This window comes from Propithecus coquereli, unplaced genomic scaffold (assembly GCF_000956105.1).
Source record: "Propithecus coquereli isolate 6110/MARCELLA unplaced genomic scaffold, Pcoq_1.0 Scaffold233, whole genome shotgun sequence".
Taxonomy (NCBI): Eukaryota; Metazoa; Chordata; class Mammalia; order Primates; family Indriidae; genus Propithecus; species Propithecus coquereli.
Genome location: NW_012147875.1, coordinates 3267583 through 3290648, shown reverse-complemented (window position 1 = coordinate 3290648; position 23066 = coordinate 3267583).

The following is a 23066-nucleotide window of genomic DNA, read 5'->3' as shown; positions in this document are numbered from 1 at the left end:
TTACGGCATATACTGATCCAAGGTCAACTGGACAGCCATTTCACCACTAGTTAATTTCAGCATTTCTGTTTCCTCAAAATGTATTTTGTAATTAGCTAACATTTCCTTCATCTAGTGAGAAGGTCTTATTATCTTTTTTGGTGTGTTTTGTTGAGATTCAATACCTTATCCTTTAATTAAAAAAAAAACAAAAACAAAAACATTTTCCTCTGTATGCTGTGAACGGATCCTGGCAACATATAATTTTAATTTTCTATGCTAACCCAGACCTTCTGTGTACAGCCAAGGCATAACTCCTCTGTGAGATCTTTGCTGTACCCCTGTACTCTCATCTGTTTTGCCCCTTGTCTTTGGAGTACTAACTGGCCATGCAGATGTATAACTTTAGTTGGCCTGGACACATCAAATTAAAAAATAAAACATTTCGTTATCAAACAATGAATTAGCCACTCTCTATATCATTTTCTTATTAGATATAAAACTTACTTCTGAAATGGTTTTCTATTTTATGCCTATTTTCATATGAACATAATTAGAAATTCTGAAGACATGATATCTTCCCAATTACCATAAGATTTGTACAAATATTCTCATCCCCAAGGCATGTTCTCAGAGTTAGTTGGTTCCAAGTAAGTTAATTCACAGTGGATACTTGTGAGGTGTCACAAACAATGACTTCCTCTTTCTTTCCTTTACTTTAAATACTGAGAGTGTTGACAACATTGACTGGGGTATAGAAGTTGGAAATTTGATTGATGACACAATCTAATTATCCTTCTTTGCTCTAGTCCTATTAATGAGATGTTTACAGAAAATTTCTAGGAATTTGTCTCAGGGAGAAAAGAAAACAAAATCTATTAATGAGGGGTTTTATCAAATGTTTCCCTTATCAATTGTTAGTAAATCATAGCAACTAAAAGCCCAGGCTTGCTAATCAGATTTTGAATGCGTCAATATGCACAACCATGCCTGAAGGACTCTGAGAATCACCTTTGACCATAACTTTTGATCAGACTAATTATCTGCATTATTTTACATGGTAGCATCATAAAAAAGATCTTCTTTCTTAGCTTATATTTGTCACAGTCTGTGTAAACAATGTGTGCTCCCAATATTACCCCAAATAAGAGATTCCTTTTAATCATTTTGTGACCACTGGGTAGACAATGTTATCAACCTCTAATAATGACACCTTAGAAGAGCAAGATATATTTTCATAAGAAAATATTTCTTCCCTCACTGATCCATTACCCAAAGAATCTCCTATGTATCTCATACAGGCTCAAGAAAGAGCCAAATTTTGAACTGTGATGTTTGATGAATTCATAGGAAACTCTTTGTTCATACTAAAAGTAATTTTCTAACAAATATATAAAAAGAATAAGGGCTAACTGATATTTAAATAGCATATCAACTTTTCAAAATTGTTTTTCTCCTCAGTGTACTTTCTAAATCCTCACAATGATTAGAGGGAGATGCATGTTGGTATTCCCATTATAAAGATAAGAAACCAAGACATAATAACTGGTTTGCATAAGATAATAGTTATTAATGTTTTCTGGGTCATAGATTCTTTTAAGAATTTGATTATAACTATACCCCCTCTCCCTCATAAAATGTATATAGAAACGTATAAACATTGTTTGTGTTCAGGTTAATAACCTCTAGCCTAGATAATAAGTATTAATTAGTCTAGCCAGAACCAGATCCCAGTTAACATGGCTATCAAATCTATTTTCTTTTTCCTGCTCCTGTCCTACCTATTAACTAGAGCAGAAATATGATTTTATTATTCTCTTGGTCTCAATGTTGTGTTAAGATTAAATGTCTTTTCTTTAAAAAACTACTGCATATTTCCCCTTTCTATTCAATATGCTACTGAGCCATATAAAACTTCTGAAAATTAATTCTTCTTGTTTTCTCTTCTATACAATTTCTACTAAGGTTTCTTTTTTCAATGTTACTTTCCTAATCCCTATGGGACATGGAGACAGCATATGCTGGTATTATGGTTTCAGGCTGTACAACTTGTGCTTCACACATCAAAGAATGGGAACTTAGTAAGCTGTGCCTTATTTTCCTGTTCTGCCACCAAAAAGCAATGTATTAATTTGGTTTCCAAATTTTATTTTTATTGCTTCAATATTAACATGTGGGTTAGAGTCCATGTGAGTTATGACAATTTATTTTGTGTTGCCCTCCGTTGTTTTTAAGCTTTGAAAAAGGAACAGAGAGAGAAAAGACTAGAATGACAGTGTATCACACTCTCTTAAAAAAAAACCTTACTCAGAAACATGTCTCTCCTTTGTTACCTAATTGCTTTTCTTTCTTGCTTTTGTATATTTTATTTTCTATTTTTATGTAATACTCTCAAACATAGAATAACATCTTTTTCTATGTCTTTTTTCCCCTAAAGTAAAACTTTATTAAAAACTTAATCCAGGGCTTTTATTTTTTATAGTTTACTCTTTATCATTTTTATCACTAGATTTTAAATGAAGGAGAGTCTGTGAATTAGAAAAGCTACAAACCCTTTTATATCGAGTACTTAAACACAATCATTATAATTAATTTCAATATAGAGGTTGAGTATTCTATCATTCCTCTTAGCAATTTTAGTTGAGAGATGCACAATGCCATAGAATTGAGTATACATTTTTTTTATTGGGTAATTGGCTGTCTGTTCTGTTCTGTTTTTCTTTTGAGGAAGGCTAGGAATGTAGTAGCTGTCTACTGCTCACAACCTATAATTAAGACACTGTTTCATCACAGTTAATGCCTAGTGAGGAGTTCCACATGTTGCCTACCCAACAGCAGAATTTGAACTGTGCTAAATCCAATGGTCCTTCTTTCATCCTATTGGGGAGAAAGACATGACCTTCATTTAATGATGCAGTTGACATTTTTCTCGTCATACTTACTGTATCATTGCTACTTCCTGTAGGTATCCTGAGGAATTATCAGTCAATACAAGCATTCCGAAGATGTGGCTAGGGCCAGGCAGAAGGAAGAACTTGAGGAGAAATGGGAGGTGAGGATACAAGATAGAAGCCACCCCTTAGGAAATAGAAGTGAGTGAAAGGAAAGAAGTAGCACAGAACTGGAGTCGACAGCAGTTGACTTAACTGGCCTTTTATAACTTGTCCAGTCTGGAATTTATCAGTTTAGTTTTGGAGTCTTGCTTTCCATTAATTTTTCTCATTAGCTCTATCTTTCGCCTTTTTCTTCCATGTTGTTCCTTCTATCTGTCTGTCTCTTTCTACCTCTCTTTTGCTTATCCAATTTTCTGTTTGTCTTAGAATTTTATTCTTTTTCTCCTACTTCCTGTCTACTGATACCTAGATTTAAATAGATCACCCCTAATTAGTAATTCCCTATGGTCTGTGGAACTCGTTCCTCATTCATAATTTTTATGGCCTTTACAAAAAGACCCAGCAAAACACAGAAAATGGCCTTGTGCAACTCTAATTCGTCTAGGTTACAAAAGTTATCTATGTTGTGAAAATGTATTAGAGCATTCGCAGCAAATAAGGGAGAAGTCACTCAAAACTACCAGGTATGAGTAATAAGATATCTGCAATAATTAACATAAAAATCTGTTAAAAGTCTCAAATAAATGGAAGTCTATTTTTCTTATGTAATGAGATTAGTGGTTGACATTTTCTGTCATTGGTTAGCTGTTTAATGATATCAAAGTCAGTAAGTATTTCTGCAATTCTTCTGGCCTTTCATGAATGACTGTTGCCTTATAGTCCCAAGATTGCTGCCTCAGCTCCAGGCATGATGTTCATATTAAAGGCAGAAAGGAATAGGAAGAAGGAAAAGGGGCTATGACATCCATCTGTCCCTTTCACTAGGAAAACCAAAAGCCTTCCCTGAAACCCTCAGCAAACTTCTGTTTTCGTCTCTCTGGCCACATCATTAATTAGTTCTGCATCTCATGATCACCTCTACCTACAGTGGATGAGAAAAAAAGGATTGTTTAGCTGTCCCAGCCTTCATAGTGGATGTGTCATGGGAAGGAGCCTGAGAAGATAAGTTAACTGATGAATAGTGTCGGCACATTCCTTTACTAGAAAATAAGTGCAGAATAGTTGAGCGCGCGCGCGCACACACACACACACACACACACACACATGCAAGATAGCAGTATAAAACAAACGACAACCCAAAGAAAGAAACCATGGCACGGTAATTTACTCATGCTCAATATTGTTCCTGTGTGAAAATTTATCCTGTATATCATCTCTCCTTCTCTAAATAGTGAATTGGAATTCTTCACTTCCCAGCTGCTGACTTTGTCTGGCTATAAGTATTTAATAAAAGCTTAAAGATGAAGACAAGCTAATTATGACTTGGAGAGGATCAACAAGATTTCCAACTGAACTACCATAAATTATTCTAGAAATCTTGGGTCTTCTCTGATTTCCCTGGACAACCTACCTAAAGAGTTCCTTAAAAATGAGTCTAATTATCTTATTAACTCTTCTCTTTCTACCTCTGAAGCTTTTTTTTTTTTTTTTTTTTGGTTTCCTTTGCAGTAGAGAGAGTGAAAAATGCGTTACTACCCACATGCTATGTTTCCCATTCTCCTATACTAAAGAATAAATTCTGACATATTCAAAAATTCTGGTGAAGCAGTGACTCATATGACTGATATGAAGAACTCATTTGATTCCTTTAACAGTTAACAGGAAATCTGGGTAGGCATTAGGCAGTTCCACAAGCCCCCGAATCTATTTATTATTATTCAGCTAGAAAAGACAGGCAATATGTCTCTCTGAGAGCAACTAGGGAAACATCTAAGGAGAGTTTTCTGAGTTCTTATGCTTTAGTTTGCATAGTTCTTATGCTTAGTAACAAGTTTCATTTGCTTTAGTTTGTAGCTTTCTGATTCTGTAAGGAATAAATTGATGAATTATAGGTCTACAGTGAAGGGTAATCATTTGTTAACTTAAGTAAGGTGTCTCGCCTTGATTGCAGTGTTCAGTATTCAATATATTCACTGAACCTCAGATCCAGTCGTTGAAATGTAAGTTGTGTGAAATGTTTGTGAATTTGTAAAAGTCAGACACACTATTGAGAGTCATGGGTTGTGAACTGAAGGCAACGAGTTTTAGTTTCAATGAGCTCTTTATCAGGCTTGTTAGCAGAGAAGTGAACATGATGTTTTTGTATGCCTACTATGTTCCAGGCAAAATAACCCTATAAGGTAGTTATTTTCCATTTTCATTTTAAAAGATGAGACATTAAAGCTCAGAGGGGCCAAGTAACTTACCTAAGTTCACACAAGTGGGAATGAGAGTATTCAATATGTTTTCCCTTTGTTCCTTGTTATGTTCCATAATTTAAATGTATTCAAGTTTATTCTTTCAGAGATATCTGGATTTTATATTTTATAAAATGAAGTATCATGGAACTTTTATGTGTCTGTAACAGAAGTCCCTAGATATACATAAGGGTGGTACTTTATTTCTTCCACAACCTGCTGAGATATTCAGTTTTCTCCTAGAACTATTGTATACCTAACATTACTTCCCCCAAAACCATCCCTCAGCTCATGATGACACTTAAGTGAAAAGCTATACAAGATTCCCCTTGACATCCTTACATACAATCTATAAACACACTTACCCTTCACTGATTATGAATTAACTGATACTACAACTTTGCTGTCACAGCTGATGAGAACCTAAAATTAGTGCTCCCAGGTGTGTTTTGGTAGGCAGAGAGGGCAGGTACACTGTGGGAGCACTTCCCAATACCCGGCTGCACCTTCTTGAGATTAGAAAATTAACAGCCTGTGATGCCGCAGAAATGCCAGACGAGTTCTGTGGAGCTAGAAAAAGGGGAGGCAAGGCAGCAACTTATGCCTGTGCTGTCCTTGCTTTAAAAGATTCTGGTCCCTGTTTCTCAGGACAATTTTTCTGGAAATCCGTTGTTATGCCTCTATAGTTGGCCTTAGCTGCATTCTAAGTAATATACTGTGCGCTGGACCGTATAGTGAAGGATCATTGTATAGTGAAGGATCATTCTCTGGCTTTGGAAGTATCTCAAACATGTGTGAAATATGAGATCCAATTTTTTTGAAGTACATTATCTTCTCAAGCTCAGTACAGGAGACATGGTGATTTTCTTTATTCACAGTTACTCTAACATCCCAGTGAAGTGAGGGCGTTACTCCTATCTGCCTTGTTTGTCTTAGACTTTATATAGGGGATTAAGTGGTTTTCCCATTATCTGGAGAATAAGCAGAAGGAAATGCTTATATTGGAACACAAGTCACAAACACAAAGATATGGAATCAACCCAAGTACCCATCAATTCATGAGTGGATTAATAAAATTTGGTGTATGTATACCATGGAGTACTACTCAGCCATAAAAAATAATTAATACCTTTTGCAACAATCTGGATGGAATTGGAGACTATTCACCTAAGTGAAATATCTCAGGAATGGAAAAAGAAACACCACATGTACTCACTATTAAATTGGAACTAACTGATCAGCACTCATGTGCACAGATGGAAGAAAAACTCAAGGGAAATCAAGCAGGTGGGAGCGGGGAGAAGGCTATGAGAGGAATCATACCTAATGATTACAATGTACACTATCTTGGTGATGGGCACATTTATAACTTTGACTCAAGCTGTACAAAAGCAATCCATGTAACCAAAACATTTATACCCTCTAATATTCTAAAATTTTAAAAAAAGAGAAAAAGATCACAAATAAATAAAATAAAACTTAAATTAATTAAGAAAGAGATAGGATATGGTGCTCATTCTCACTGACAATGTTCTTCTTGCTTTGTGGCAGGAATGGAATTATTCTAAAATGCCTCTATGCCAAATTTCCCTTCCTTGAAATGCCCAGGGAGACAAGCAAATATGTATTTAGCCAAATTATATAAATTGTTATTATTTCATCAACACAGTTGTTCCTCTTGACATTTGTAAAGTGTCTTTTTGTAGTTGTTATTAGATGCAATGCTCATAACTCTCTAGTAAATAAGAAGAGGTTTGTACGCACTCTTCACAGGTAAGATCTTTGAAGTACAGTGTAATGAAATATGCATGGGGATAATGAGGCACCTGGCTAATCTCATCTATGTGGAACAACTTAATAGATGGAGTCACTCTTTCCTTGAACATATATGTATTGTGTCCAATATATGCCAGACACTGTTCAAGGAGATGTGGATAAAAAGATAAATAAGATTATAAGATACCCTACCCTCATGAAACCCAAAAACTAATAGCAGGAATCATGTAAACAATTAATAACAGTACAATATTGAAAGTATTATAATAAATGAATATAAGCAGGGTGATGGGTCCTTTTAATGAATGGGCTTAGGAGTCAAGCTTTCTACTCCATAACAGTCTATGTGAAGCTGTGTATGCATGTGTGTGTATACACCACATGTATGTTGTCTATGTGTATTCTTTTTTTTTTTCCTTGAGAGAAAGTCCAAGTAGCATTAGTATAAGTTGTTATTAGAAATCAGGGTAAGGTATTAAGAAAGCCTTATGGGCAGAGGTCTAGAAATTCATAAACACTGCCTTGTCCCAATTTCGTCTTTCTCATGAAGTGGCCAAGGCAGAATTACCTAGGATCCTAATGCCTATTGTAGAGTTTTCTGGTAAAACTGCCTGGATATTTGACTTGGGACCCAATCCAAACCAGGACTTTGTCCCCCTCTAGGGCCCAATCACACCCCAGCCATCCCTTGAATAAACCTGGCGAAACAATGTCCTAAATTCTTTTAGATGAAATTAGTCACTCCTCCTTCTTTACTGCAGGAGAGAAGTTTACATGGGAGATGGTGAGAGAGACAGCTGACACTTTACCTGTTGGCAATCAAATGTAAGCAAGGGAGTGGTGCTCAGAAATCATTTGAACAAGCTGAGATTTAAACCATAAGTAAGTATTCACCAAAGAAACAGCAGCATAGAATGCTTTTGGAGATAATCAGGTGGTACAATTTCCCCTGCCACCAAGTAACTATTCTTCAAGCGGTATCTACAGATTTAATCTATTTATACCTTAATACATGGAATGCAATATTAATCCTAGAACAAGATGAAATCAATAGTTGACTTATTTTCAACCAGTTAGTCTTTGCATTTGAATCTGGTTATTGGATTTAGAAATCAATCACCAAACTGGTTTCTGAGGTAACACGACATAAACAAGATACGTTTAAGTAGAGGGAGTGGGTCAGCTTTAGTGCCGGTGAGTCAGTGGATGACACTGAAGAGTGGTGTGAAGGTCATCGATGAATCAGTCAGTGATTTAGGTTGCAAACAAAAGAAAACAACTCTGGCTAATTTAAGCAGAGTCAGCAGACAACCAGCCCCAGTTAAGAATGAAGGGAGGCAGCGCAGCAGTGAGCCCAGCTAAGGTCATGCCACATGAAGTCTGCTTAGAGAGCTACCACTGACACCTGGCCACTGGACAGTATGCACGTCTGCCCCTTCACTGTGCCATGTCCACCACCAGCACCACAAAGTCTTGCTCTTTGAGATCCTTCTGTCTTTGTGTCCCTACCTTCAGACTCAAAGTCCTGGGCAGGGATTGATGGAGTTTCTCTGACTGCCAGAGAAAAAGAGGAGGGAATGCTTGGACACTCTTGTTTTTGTAGCAAGAGGAAGGGTCTTGTCTTAACCAAAATGTGTGCATCGAGGCATACCCTTGCAAATGACAAAGAATTCAGGTATTGAACGATCAGAAAAACCCCACAGATAGATATCTACCGCAATTGGGAAGCCTTTTTTTTTTCTTCCTGAAATCTCAAATATGTTTCTCTCCTGTATATTTGCCAAACTCAGGAGGAGGTAAGGAATCTGATATTCTATTCAGCATAGGAACAGATTAGCTTTTTAATAGGCCCAGTGATTCTCAAAGAACTTTTCACAGACTTGAAGTATGGTGACAAGTGGCAATGATAGAAGCTGAAACCGCTTGATATAGTCCATAAGTGGGTCCGCCAATCTGCTGCTGATGGAATTGTGACCTAGGAAAATTCACTTCATTTTGATCATCCTCAGTATCTTCACCAAATAAATGTGGGGGAGATTTCCAACTGCCTGCAGATATCCTCATACAAGTATTCATATATTCATCAAATATTTATTTTTACTTTCTCCATGCTAGTCTGTATTCTAGGCGGTAGTAGGTAACAGCAACAGGCAAGCATAAGCAGGTTTCTGCTTTCACAGAGCTTGGACTACACAGATACTGAACTTGAGGGAGAATCAGGCAGGGAGAGTGAGAATCAATAATTCTGTTTCAGATGTACTGAATTTGAAATGACTATTCAGCAACCACATAGGGATGTCAAACGAAAAGAAAGGACTGAAAATATAATGTCCACTTTTATAAGAATATTGTGTGGTATTTAAAGCCATAAAATGGAATGAGCTCATCCAAGTTTGGGCCCAAATTGAGAAGAGATGAAGACTGAAAACTTAGTCCTGGAGTACCCTAGTATTTAGAGATTTTTTTTTTTATTTCAGCATATTATTGAGGTATAGATGTTTAGTTAAGTATGTTGCCCTTGCCCCCCTTCCCCCAAAGTCAGAGCTTCAAGCGTGTCCATCCCCCAGATGGTGCGCATCGCACTCGTTATGTTTGCATATACCCATCCCCTCCTCCCCCCTCCCACCTGCCCGACACCCGATAAATGTTATTCTTATATGTGCACTTAGGTGTTGATCAGTGAAACCAATTTGCTGGTGAGAACCTGTGGTGCTTATTTTTCCATTCTTGGGATACTTCACTCAGTAGAATGCGTTCCAGCTCTATCCAGGAGAATACAAAAGGCGCTATATCACCATTGTTTCTTAAAGCTGAATAGTACTCCGTGGTATACATATACCACATTTTATTAATCCACTCATGTATTGATGGGCACTTGGGTTGTTTCCACATCTTTGCAATTGTGAATTGTGCTGCTGTAAACATCCTGGTGCAGGTTTTTTATAAGAGAAACCATTGAAATAAATTTAGAAATGAAACTCCTGTCATACAGGAGGAAGTGTGGAAGCTTAAGAAGAAAGTGATTCAAATCTATCCAGTGGATAATAATCCAACACTTTGGGATGCACTCTTTCAGTCAGATGACAATGATGGGGACCCAGTTGAAGAGAACTGGGGAGAAAATGGAAGATGAGAATGTAAAGACACAAAATATGTTCATTTTTTTCTGGAAATATTGTTAAATCACTGGTGCTAGATGCTGTTGTCATTATCCCAGATCTCTTATTATCTGACTTTGTGTTATGGGATGAAGATTCAAAGTCCTCAGAGAAAACAATGTATTAGTTGAATCAAGGTCACATATCTTTGCACTGAAGCAGACAAGAAAGGGTGAAGTTCCATAATGGGAGTGGAAGCTTAGTTCCCAAAAAGGCTCACACAATGGGGGATTATCTAAATTAAAGCAGGGTATGCAGATGTTGTGTGTTCCCCCAAAGTTAACAGAGTTCATCATTCTCTCCATCATATCTCTTGCACCCGCATGATCTCCCCTTCCAAATACAAGTACCATCATTTTGACCATCATTCCTTCTCATCTGCTCTACTATTTTTTCCTCCTCCATCCTCTGTCTGTTATAAACCAATACTGTCAGATGAGTTTTTATCTATATTTCTGATACTATCACCTCCTGCTAGAAAATGTGCACTTTCTCCTCACTATCTATAATCAAGTCCAAACTCCATAGTCTAGAATCTAAGACATTTCACAAAAAGATATGTCCTTTCCTTTCTATTGTTATTTGCTGACATATTTTTAAGCATCTTTTGATCCAAGGAGACTGAATTAATGTTTAATGTGTGTTTTTGTTTTGCATAATGCTATTTATTTATTTATTTTTTCATGAAATGGCCTGCTTATATCTCTCTCTACCTTTTTGGTAAACCTTCCAGAATTCTACTCTGGAGGAAATCATCTATTATTTTTCATGATGTATATGGAATGTTATTTAGCTATTTGTTATATGTATATGTGTATATGTGAGATATTATATATAGAAGAGGATGGGAGAGTGCTACTTTCTAAGTTGCATTTTAGTTTTTGTATTATCTGGAAAAAAAAATTATTCTTGCTTGAACTTTCTGTGTATTCTAGCCCTGTAGAAAACTCAAGGTCTTCCCAAACTCCCTAAGACTTTTAAGTTTTTCCAGCAGGCTTACAGTTCTTGGTCATTTCTGCCTCTAGAGTCCTGAAAGCTGTCTTTTTTTACAAATATTAATAACATATAATTCTAATGTGAAAGTTGGTTCCTTCTCATTTTGCATAAGAATCAATGAGTCAATGAATCAAAACAATAAGAAACAACACCCCCAAAACAACAACAACAAAAACTCACTGAAGATGTGGCAGGTCACAAGGAGGGTTCTAATCTCCCCAAGAAACAGACTCAATTTAAGATTGCATATTAGGCATTCTTATGCTTAAATATTATTTTGAATGCACTACTAAAAGTTCCTAACTAATTTCCTCCATATGTGGCAACCACCTTTCTACTGCCTTCTGAGTCTACCACTTCCTTTTGTTCTTTTTAATTTTATGCTTAGTTAGCCAGGCTTCTAAAACACTTATGATTTAGGGCTCATCCTCTGTACAAAGTGCCTATCAAGGCACATTTTCAAAAACAGTTCTCTTCTCAAAAGAAACTATTAAGTGGCAGCTGTTAAGAGTTTCCTTTTTACTGTGTTAGGTTGTTGTAACTCTCTTATCTCTCTTTCTAGGCAGCAAATTTACCAGCAAGTAGAGACAGAATTATACTTATGTGTTCCATGGAGTCAAGCACAGTGTTAGATATACAGTAGGCATGGAAGAAATATGTGTGGAATGAGTGAATGGTTGATACTGAGTGTTTCTTCTAGGTCTAAGTTTTATTTTTTCCTACTTCTTCAAATAATTTATTCTAAACTCTCAAAAGTGCATATGAATACATCTATTCATTATTCATAAGTACTGAAATAATATAACTGGTTAAATAAATATTTATTTAAAAGGAGTGAACAGAGACTCTAGATCCCAATGGATAGGCTGTCAGGTTGTGTTGAGGTCAGAGTCAGGGACATTTCTGTTGGAACCAATCTGGTAGTTGGTCTTTGCATTAGTTTCTCTTTGCTATTACTACAACATTTAGATGAAAGACTATCAGAAATCTTTAGGCTTAAGGATAAATAGGTGAAATCCCATAGCATTTATGCAGAAGCTGCTTCCACCAGGGCATTTCAGCTCCAGCCCGTGGGAGAGTATCGCCTCCTTCAGAAAGGCAGTGTCCTGTGTTCCATGTATAGCTCCACAGCACTTAGGTGTTCAATAGATTTTTGTTAAAGTGAATTGATTGAATTGAGAAGTTTTCTCTAAACCTCTTGGTATTGACTTTCATCTCTGTTCCATTTTAGAAATGGCTAAATCTTTTATGTTCTCCAGAGACCAAAACACATATCTGATGTTTCAAAACAAAGGCTTTTTTTCTACCTTCAATATTGAAAAATAGAAATAAAATCAAATGAAAATAAACCAAATCTATAAAGAAGAAATAGTGAAATATCCCTTTTTAGATGAATCAACCAAAACAATACTCTAAAGACCAAGATATTTCATCAAATAAATAAATCAAATGCTAAGTTAAATTAAAGCCCATCAAAGTCATTTTTCAGATCTTTAACAAGAATAAAATATTAAACCATATGTCAAAAATGGGAATGTTTTATCTTAGTGTAACGTAACAGTACTTCTCAAAATGTGGTCTGCATGAGGAAGAGTCCAGGAAGGGAGAGCTACGAGGCATCAAAACAGAGGAACTATTTAGCCAGAGTAATGCCTGTGATGGAGAGGCAGATACTCAAAAGTGAATACAGCGCATTGTCTCGAGACATGCTAGTAAGATCCATGCAAATAGAAGACTAATTTATAAAACAGAATTAACTTTACTCTGGTTACTCAAACAGATAACAGAGATATTTTAGAAATGTTTTAATTCCCCCAACTCACCCCCCAAAATTGATGTGTTTAATAATATTATGATGCCTAAAATATATAAGAAAGCCCATGGAATTCATTGTTGGCCAGATGGATTTTTGGTTTTGTTTTGTTTTTGTTGTTCTGTTTCTGAGAGAGGATCTCGCTATGTTTCCTTAGCTATATTCAAACTCCTGGGTTTAAGCAATCGTCTTGCCTCAGCCTCCTAAGCAGTTGGGACTACAGGTGTGAGCCACCAAACTTGGCTTAACTGGGTTGACTTGAATCCCAGATATACTGCCCGAGTAATACAAGGCAAATCACCCCACCCTAAGCTGAAATTTAACTCCTTAATTTCTGAAATAAGGAGAGCAGTATATTCTTTAAAGGTGTGTTGTAAGGATTATTTGATTTAATTTACAGATTATCTAGGACAGGTGTTGGTAACCTTTTTCTGTGAAGGGCCAGATAGTAAATATTTTAACCTTTGCTGGCCCCATGGTCTCTGTTGCAACTATTCAACCCTGCCATTGTAGTGCAAAAGCAGTCATGAGCAATATGTAAATAAACCTCCATGACTGTATTCTAATAAAAGTTTATTTACAAAAACAGGTGATGGTCCACGTTTGCCCTGTGGGCCGTGGTTAGCCAACTCACGATCTTAAGCAACGGCTAGTATGTTGGCAATGCTCATAAATAAACTAAATATAAAAATCATTCAGCATAGTGCCTGCCACATAAGTAATTTTGAATAAATGCACTGAGTCAATCAATCAGTCTAGAAATCAAGGAATGAATATGGCCTAGTGAGTATAATTACCATCCCCAATCTCACCACTTAATATTTTACTACTTTACATGTCATTTTTTGCTGTTTTTATGAGATCATTTGACAGTTCCTACTGATGTCCCAGATACAAGAAGTTAATGGTACTTATGCAGTCAGAAATTTTCTTAAATACTTTTCTTAAAACATTCTAAAAACAACTGGCTTAAGATACGGCATTTAGGAAACTCAGTGGTTACAATTGGAGTAAATCCCCTATAGCTTTCTTTACTAAACAACATCCCATGGATGACTGTGTTCTAGGAGATAGATATTAATAAGATTCTATGGTAAAATATTTTTGAGAAATTTTGTTTTAAACAAGATTAAACAAATTCCTTTATTATAGAAATTGCCATGGCCTTTGATGTTAAAGAGGGGTGGAGGAATACATTCTGCACAGTTTCCCAAATATTATTTAACTAGAAATTGTTTTTAGCATACCCATTATCATCTTATAAAATATAGTCTTTGGAAAATACTATTTGGGAAACACTACTCTGTAACATAAATCAAATTTTGGTACATTTGAAATAAATGGCGTGAATGGACTCCTCAGACAAATAACGTAGCAAACCCAAGGGGGAAATGCTAACAATGTACTGTTAAAATTTTAATTTTTCATTCAATCTTTTCTTCCTTCACTTATTCAATAATCATTTATTGTTCCTTTCATGCTATTCAAGGTAGAACCTTATTCCTATTAAACAGTTAATGGCGGCTTGATGAATAGAAAGTTTAGAGATTCTAAAATAAATGGCTAAAATCTCAAGCTCTTTGTTTCACATCTATAAAAATCTTCCTGAGTTTCATAGGAAGATAAACTTTTATTTCCAAAAGGAACTTCAAAGTTATATGAAGATAAAAAAAAGAGCTACAGTGAGTGAACTGAAGTAATATTTGGCAATAACCTGCCAGAGAGCTCATCTGAATTAGAAAGAACTCTGATAACAGATTTCTTATAGTTTAGGTCCATAGAAGCTTGAAATAGGGTTGGAGGAGCCTAGTTGAAACTAATACTCTTGCATTAGAATCATTTTCAAAATTTGGTAATGAATTTTATTTAAGTAGAGATGAGGAAGATGAATCATTTTCAGGCAACCCTCTGTGTATCTAAGGGCACTATATGCTCTTTTGACTGGTCTCAGAAAAACACCAGAAAACACAAAGGAACTATTTCAATTAAGCAATTGCTATAAATTTGGCATCACCAATCACCAATATTTTTATCATACGGCTCTCCTGTAATGTTGGTACTAGAAAAGTATACAAATTGTTTTATAGCCATTGTGAGGCAGAGAAAGCTGACTTCTTTTTATTTCCTCCTCATCCCTCAACACACAGACACACACACACAAAGATTAATTTTTCAGAATTTATTTTAGTATAAAGATTATCTTGACTACAATTTTGTTCTTTCCTATGCAAAATTATTCTGAAAGAATACTTTCTATAGGATCATTGGGACAAGAAGTTGGATCTATACAGTCTTCCAACAAATCATATGTGCATTTAGTGACTTCGTTATATTATTATGTGGTATATATATGTTTAGTAATCTGTGCATCTATAGTATTTGGTGCTAAGGGTACTGCAAGCATTCATTTAAAGTCTGTTTTTCATTGTAAACTGGAATTGGTGACTAAGGCAACCTAACCCAACCTTAGCAGTGTTAGCCATTCTTTGATTAATTTGAATTATAGAAAGGCAATACAGAAAAAAAAGGACCATCCCCAAAACACTTGTGGATGATCTGAATTACAAGCCAGACTTGATGAATATATACAATTGCCTAATATTGCATGAAGTAATTTCTTGAAGATTTGGAGCAATATGTAGACCTCTCTTAAATTCAAATCTTGTACAGAAAACTCTAAATTCCCCTAGGAAATAATTGAATAGGACTGTGTGGAGAGTGAGACTTGACATTTACATTTAAAATTGTGGTATCTGTGACCTGGCCTTCCTAGAGGTTGGGGAGGACCTTTCTATCCAACTCATTGGGAACCTCAAAATGATTTAAATGCAGGCAAGAGAAGAGTTTTGTCTGAGAGCACAACAGGCCAAATCCACAGAGACTATTTTTGTTCTCTTCCTAATTTGGTAAATGATAAATAGTACCATTCCAGAATCTATCATTATCAATATTAGTATCAGATGTTAAATGCAAATGGTCCAAGTCAGAGCACATATTTCTCATTATTTTTTCAGTCTACAATCCTTGAAAACTGGGTATCCATTGTAGTTACTTGCTTTTTTATGAGATATGAATAGAGAAGGCAAAATATTAAGAAATATCTAGGAAAGAACCTGAAATTAATTGATGGAATTAATGACAGAAATACAAAATGAATTGTGAAAAAGGAAAGAAACTTAATCTTAATAAGCACAGCACAGCCAGTATAATTAAATAGCAGCTATGGTATCATTTAATTATTTTTCCCAAATGGCACTATCATTATACATAACCAAGAAATAACTTTTCTGTATTTATTTGGCAAAGTAGCAAAAAACGAATTGAAACTTACATTATCAATTGCAAAAATGGCATTACAGTGGATTGGAAGTAATTTGAGATTACACCTAGTAGAACAAAGCACATTCCAAATTAATGTATAGTGCTACTAGGAAATAAATGAATTCTTTACTCTTAAGTCTTTTGTTTTAAAGAGAACCTTTAGCGATGAAAGCCAAATAATTGTCCTAAGACCATGAAATGAATCAAAGTAGCCATAAATGGTGTTCATGATTACAAGAAAAAGATTTTCTTCTCTTTGAATCGTTCTCCTTTTATGCTGTGCAGGCAGAGTCCTATTGTATGACATAGAGCCTCTTAGGTTGTTTTCTTGCCATAACTTTGACATATCTATTCTCCTTTGTCTGTTTTCATCTTTTACACTGGACTCTTTTCTCTTTACACCCACTTCCGAGGCTGCTCCCTGCATGCTTGCTTCCCACTGTTTATAAGTGAGTGTGTGCTACAACTTGTAAACAAGGAACTGCTATTAGCCAATTCATTAATTAAGATCCTGTCTGATGTTCTCCTGTGAAAGATAATAATTTGTTAGCTTAACTAAAACCTTCTTCCTTCCTGAGAAATGCCATTCTGAGAAAATATTGATTGAGAGTGGACCCCTGCTAGGTAATATATGTACAATTTACACATACTTGAGGATATTCAAGTGCACTATCTCTTTTTTGATAGTCAGTAATGACTGTAATAAACAAAAATGATCTCATTTTAAATAAGCAGAAGTTTTTAGTTGACAATGGAGGCCTAATTTACAAATATACCAATAATTATTTCTGAGTTAGGGAATATTAGCCCAAGTTGGAACAGGCACCAGTGTATACACTTATATTATGTATTATTTTACTGTTCCAAAACAAAAGTCTTGGTCCATGTGACTCCCTACATATGAAATGCTATTCTCTTGGCTTATCCAAATTGGAATAATAATTCAAAGCAATCATAGGTTCTATCATCTCACGTTCTGGCTGAAAGTTCTAATAAATATGTACTTCTTGCCTTGCTTTCTTGACTACCTTTATTCATAGCTAGTGAGTAGAAAATATATCATTTCATTCCAGCTATATCTTATTTTAAAGCAGTGGGGTAAGCAAGCATGGCTCAGTGTCTGTACCCTCAGATGGCACTGTTATGTGACCTTTCAGGGATGCCTCAAACATTCAATCCTTGGTACTTTGTTCCTCTTCAAGTGCTGTGTTCTTGACTTCCAAGTTCTAGCCTTGTTTATCCTAATCATCTGGTCTCAATCTCTGCTTTTTGCCTTTGCTTTTAATTTAGCTCTTGATTGTACGTTATTTTCCATTGTCTAGTTTTTTGTTTTTTTCAATCTAGGGCTATCACCTGACCAATTGAGCTTTACTACATACCCTGGGAGAGATGGGCCAGACCTGTCCTCCTTGCCCATACTGTGTGGCAACTGTGGTGGGTGAAAGACAACTGAATTTTGAGTTAGAAAGTATGAGTTGTAGGATCAATTTTAATTTCTACTACATGTGCAACCTTGGGCAACGCATAATCATTCTGAGCCTCTGTGTTCTCTAAGCCTGTGACCCATCTCAATACCCTATGTGTGGAGTCTTTTTATAGGTTCTATTTGTTAGAAATAATGTGGTGATGTGTTTCCATGATATTCTAGATGTATTTTGCATCATGTATAAATCTACTGTCAGATATGCTGGATCTCAGAAGTGCAGTTGTATGGAAGGAAGGGGCTGGGCACATATGGAATAGGATAGAGACCTAAATGAAATATAGGGATGGTTCCCAAGGTGAGGGTCAGAGTGGATATTTGACTGTTCAATATCATAATATATAGAGCATACAAAATGGGATAAGGAACTCACATTAAGTTTCAGCCAGGGTGTATGCCTTTGAGCCAGCATCCACATGTGTGTCTAAGGAAGGCCAAGCTGATTAGTGGGGCATGGAAGCAATGCTCTATGCATTATGCAATACTTGTAGTCATAAGTGACAGCTTGACACTGTTAGTTAAGAGGTCATTATCTCTACAGAGCAACCTAGCCATGAACTGATGATAGGAGAGTAGAGTAGACCTAAGGGGTTGAGAGGATATTAGTATATATTTCAGCTGGGCTCCAGCTATATCTTCAGTTTCCCAAAAAGCCAAAGCAGAAGTACAGTTGTATGGATTAGGCCAACATGAGAGGTATGTTCTAATATTTTGACCAAATAAGCTCACTACCCCATATGCATATCTAGGACAGAGCGTTTGTATCTGAATCAAATGTTAGCTTCCAGTGAAACTACATGGCTTCTAAGGAAGTTTGTTTTTCCTATGTGTTCTCTCAACATTATGTCAAAATGGAATTTAACATCATAATATTTCCATTTTTTATAAGTCTATCTTCCCCTTAGATCATGGGCTTTTAAGGGCAGAGCAGGGCAGGCATAAAAGTGCTTTTAGCTCTGTGTCTTCAATGCTTGGACAATGCCTAGCATAGGTACACAAGAAATGTTTATTAGATAAAGGGATGGATGGATGAATTTAAAAAACTCTATTCCAAATGGAATATTACTCAATTATAAGAAATGACAGTGATCTAGCACCTCTTATATTTTCCCGGATTGAACTTGAGCCCATTATCTGAAGTAAGGTATCACAAGATCGAAGAATGGGCCCCACTTGTACTCGCCATCAAATTGGCACTGACTGATCAACACTATAGTGCTCACATGGTATTAATATTCTCCAGGGATTAGGGGGATGAGGGAGTAAACTCACAACTAAAGGACACGGTGAGCATTGTAGAGGGGAAGGGCATGCCTCTTACCCTTGCTTGGGTGAGGCAAAGACATAAAATGTAACCAAAATGTTTGTATCCTCATAATACCCTGAAATAAAAATAAAAAAATAAATAAAATAAAATAATAAAAAAAGCTCTATTCCAGAGACATATCTCTTATTACCATTGAACTATCTTGAAAATGCATGCCTTTGCCACATCATTGACCAGGGTTCAAGATAGGGATGATTCTATGTCCGTGACAAAAGTTGGGATAAGGATGAGGGAGAAGCCGAAGATGTCTTCTACACCTTCCTTAGCTTCTTTCTGAAACATTTGAACCCCAATTTTTCCACTTCAATGAAGGTCATAGTGCTATGCACTGGAATGCCTCTGATTTCTTCTAGTGTGTCACTAGGAGAACAATTCCAAGCAGATACCCTACCAATGAAGGGTTCATCTTGCCATGTGAAACAAAGCCATGATGCTTTATGAATGTGAATATCCCATTGTAGGGCTCAGAAAAGATGGGAAGAAAATAAAGGGTTTTTACATTATTTTTCCTGGCATTAGATTTTGCCACAGAGGACCTTAATGAAGAAGAGAGACTGAAATCTATTTCTTCCCATGTATTTTTTCTGCTCTGGAATCACTTTGGTTTACAGCAATCCTGTCAGTTTTCTAAATAATTAGAAGGCACTTTGCTGAGGGAAGTGTTAGTGGCTGCATCAGTTTGGAGGCAATTTGGTTTAATCATGCAGTTGATGATCCTGAACTGGTAGCAGTCCCAGACTTCACTGCCACAAATGCAGAGAAGTATTTTCCCCCAAACTTAACTTGTAACAAATAATAAGTTTGTTCAGATTTTTTATTCTTAAAATCCAAAGTTAGGACTTTGCTCAAGTAGGACTTTTTTTGCTTAATCTTCACACCCTCCTATTTCAAAGTGGTGAATTATCAAGTAAGCCAAGAGGAGATTATACTAAAAATGGGACTTTCAGAATTGTGAACTTATTCAACAGAGATTTTACAGGAACCTCAGGGGATTTTATTCGAAACTTAACTTGAACAAATTTCAATAATACTCTCTGGTTTTGGAAAACTGCCTTTCAAAGTTTCTTTTTCTTCTTCTTCTTCTTCTTCTTTAAGGTGTTTAAAGATACTTTTAACTTCTATAATAGAAAAAAATGTAGAGTTAAATGGGATCTTGGGGATCTATTAATAAATCCTTGGTGAATGCTCTTAGTTTGAGTTTATAAAAAAATTTATGATAACAATTGTTTTGGAAAATGTATGTTCAGGCATGAGATTCTACAAAATTCATTCATTTGGCAAAAGTGTGGTAAGTGCCTACTCTGTACCAGGCTTGTCAGATTTTCCAGACACCCTTGGTAATAGTTTCAAGTAGAGCCAGTCAGTCCAGAGTTGTGATTTTTCTCAAGCAGAACGCAGAAGCCCGTATATAGAGAAAGGCAGCTGCATCGTTACTCGAGGTTGACAAGATAAGATGTGCAGGAGAATGAGAAAGCAATTAACTCTAAAATGGAGAGTGTGTGTGAGGGAAGTGGCCATGCCTTGCCCTGGATGCTCTTCCTCCAGACGTTTGTGTGGTTCTTCCTCCCACCATCCCTGTCTCCTCCTGAAGGGGCTTTTCCAGGTAACCCAACCTAAAGTAGCACCACCCCCACATTCTCTATCCCTCATACAATTTCTGGTTTTATTCACTGTGCAGCAAAATATTTGTAGTCATATTTTTGTTTATCTTTCACCACCAAAATGTAAGCGAAACATCTCAAGGGCAGAGACTTGATCAGTTTTGTTCATCTTGTTGGGTAGGGATCAGATCTGCAGGTGTAGGCCAGGAGGGTGGTTCCTAGGGACAGAGAAGCTGGGGACCAATCAGGGGAAGGGACTGCAAAAAAAACGTAGTTAACAAAAAAACAGGAATCTGAGGTTTTGAGGTGTACACACCTGTGGAGCATAAGAGGATAAGAACACCTGCTAATCATTTGGTAATATCCCACATCTCCCGTGGGCTCTGCCCTGGACATGGTCAATAAAAGCAAACTGCCTTGGCGTCCCCAACATCTTTCTCCCCTCGTGGAGACAGACTAGTTCCTCTCTCTGGAACATATTTTCACTTTGGGTAGCTTCCTTCTTTACTTTGATTTTGTATAGTTTCTTTCTTTTCTGTAATAAACTGTTTGTGTGGGATTGCTTTGTATTTGTGATCACTCCATCACTGGCTCAACTAGTTACCAGTACTCACTCTTGACACCAGGAACAGAGGACCAGGGAACATTGAGATAGACCTAACAATTGCTATATTTCTTGTTCTTGTATCAGTGATTGGTAGGCCATTTTGCTGTGTGGAAGTATTGGTTCCAAGCTGAGAGGTAAATAATCCTAGGACACCTGCCTGTAAGACTGGGGAGGAGTTGAATTCCGACTAGCAGTAATTGTAGAATAAGGGCAACTAACTGGAAGGGTATAAGACACATAGGTGGCCAGACATGCTTTTAGAATTAAAGAGGTGAGAATCCGAGATCCAGAGCTTTGACAAGAGCTAAGGGAGAGATCATGGGGGCTAAGCTAAGTTTGCCGGAAGTATTATAGCAGATCATCGGATTTCATGAAGTCCAAGAGATATGAGACCAAAATTGCAGGGAGAAATCAAGATGTACCTTTTAAGTTACTGAGAATTATTGTAGAGGGGTGATGGAGAGGAAAACTGGGCTATGTCATATTAGCCAAAACAATTCTACAGAAGGGACTGGAAGAGGGGAACCAAAATTTGCTGAGAGACTTCCTATGACACAAGTATTATTGTTCAGTTTTTCAGAGGAGAAATCGAATTCTCAGAGGGACAAATGCCCCAAGTAACAGAACTAATGATCAGTGTAGCCAAGATTAAAACTTAATTCTGTGAGGCTTCAAGCCCCACACTTATTCTACAAGATTTTGCTTCTCCCCACTTTGGCCGTCCCACTACCACATCCTACACTCTTCTTCATTTCTTCTTTTTCCCCTTTTTAACTTACTCTGGTTATCCTAAACACGGAATAGTTTAAAAGTCAAAAAAAGCCACTTTAAGCCATTTTTCTCTGCTCTCCCCTAGTTAGAAGGGAATATTTAAGAAAACTAAAAGGACTATAAGAGAAACTACTTTTTAGAGTCAGCAGGGTACTTAGCTAGTATTTTCTGTGCATAAGGAGAAGAAAGCATCTGAGAGCAAATCACAATAATAAAGGGAAAATGGTGTCAACATTTGTTTGGAAAAATAAATGCATTATAACTTAACTTTCTAGAATTTAGCTAAGGAAAATTACATCTCCATTAACTTAGAATACTGTGGTTCCTAAAGATTTAGCTACTGCCTGCAAAATGCCCCATGTGACATATTTAGGAGTTATGGGGGATAATAGTTGTTAAGAAAATCTCTAGGAGGTTTAAAAAGAATTGAACTAATTTAGACATGAAATAGAATTTTACCTGAATGTGTAGCAACCGTATAATGTGTATTTTTAATTTGTTTTAGTTGGGGGGATACTGCTAGAGGGAAAATTGAGAGGATTTCAAGAAATATGGAGCCCATTTATTAGACAAAATAAAGCGGTATATTCTATAATATTACACTGATGATAATAGGTTTGAAATAATGATGACATATATCAGCTGACATCTGGGCATTTATCAAAGAGTATAGTAATCCGGTTTTTGCATGGGCATGCTTATAGATTACTAACAATTTGTGAGGAACACAGTTAATATTATGAATGACAGAGATGTAGTCATAACTTTTTAATTACCTTTATAATAGCCATTGGTTTCACTTATTTTACTTTTATAAAATAAACTTTGTGTTTCCATTGTTCACTTCTGGACTTATTTCTATAGTAACACAATAGCAGCTCTCGATTAGAAGCTTGCACATTATTAAGGTGCTTCTCCATGGGGAAGTGAAGTAGAACCATGAA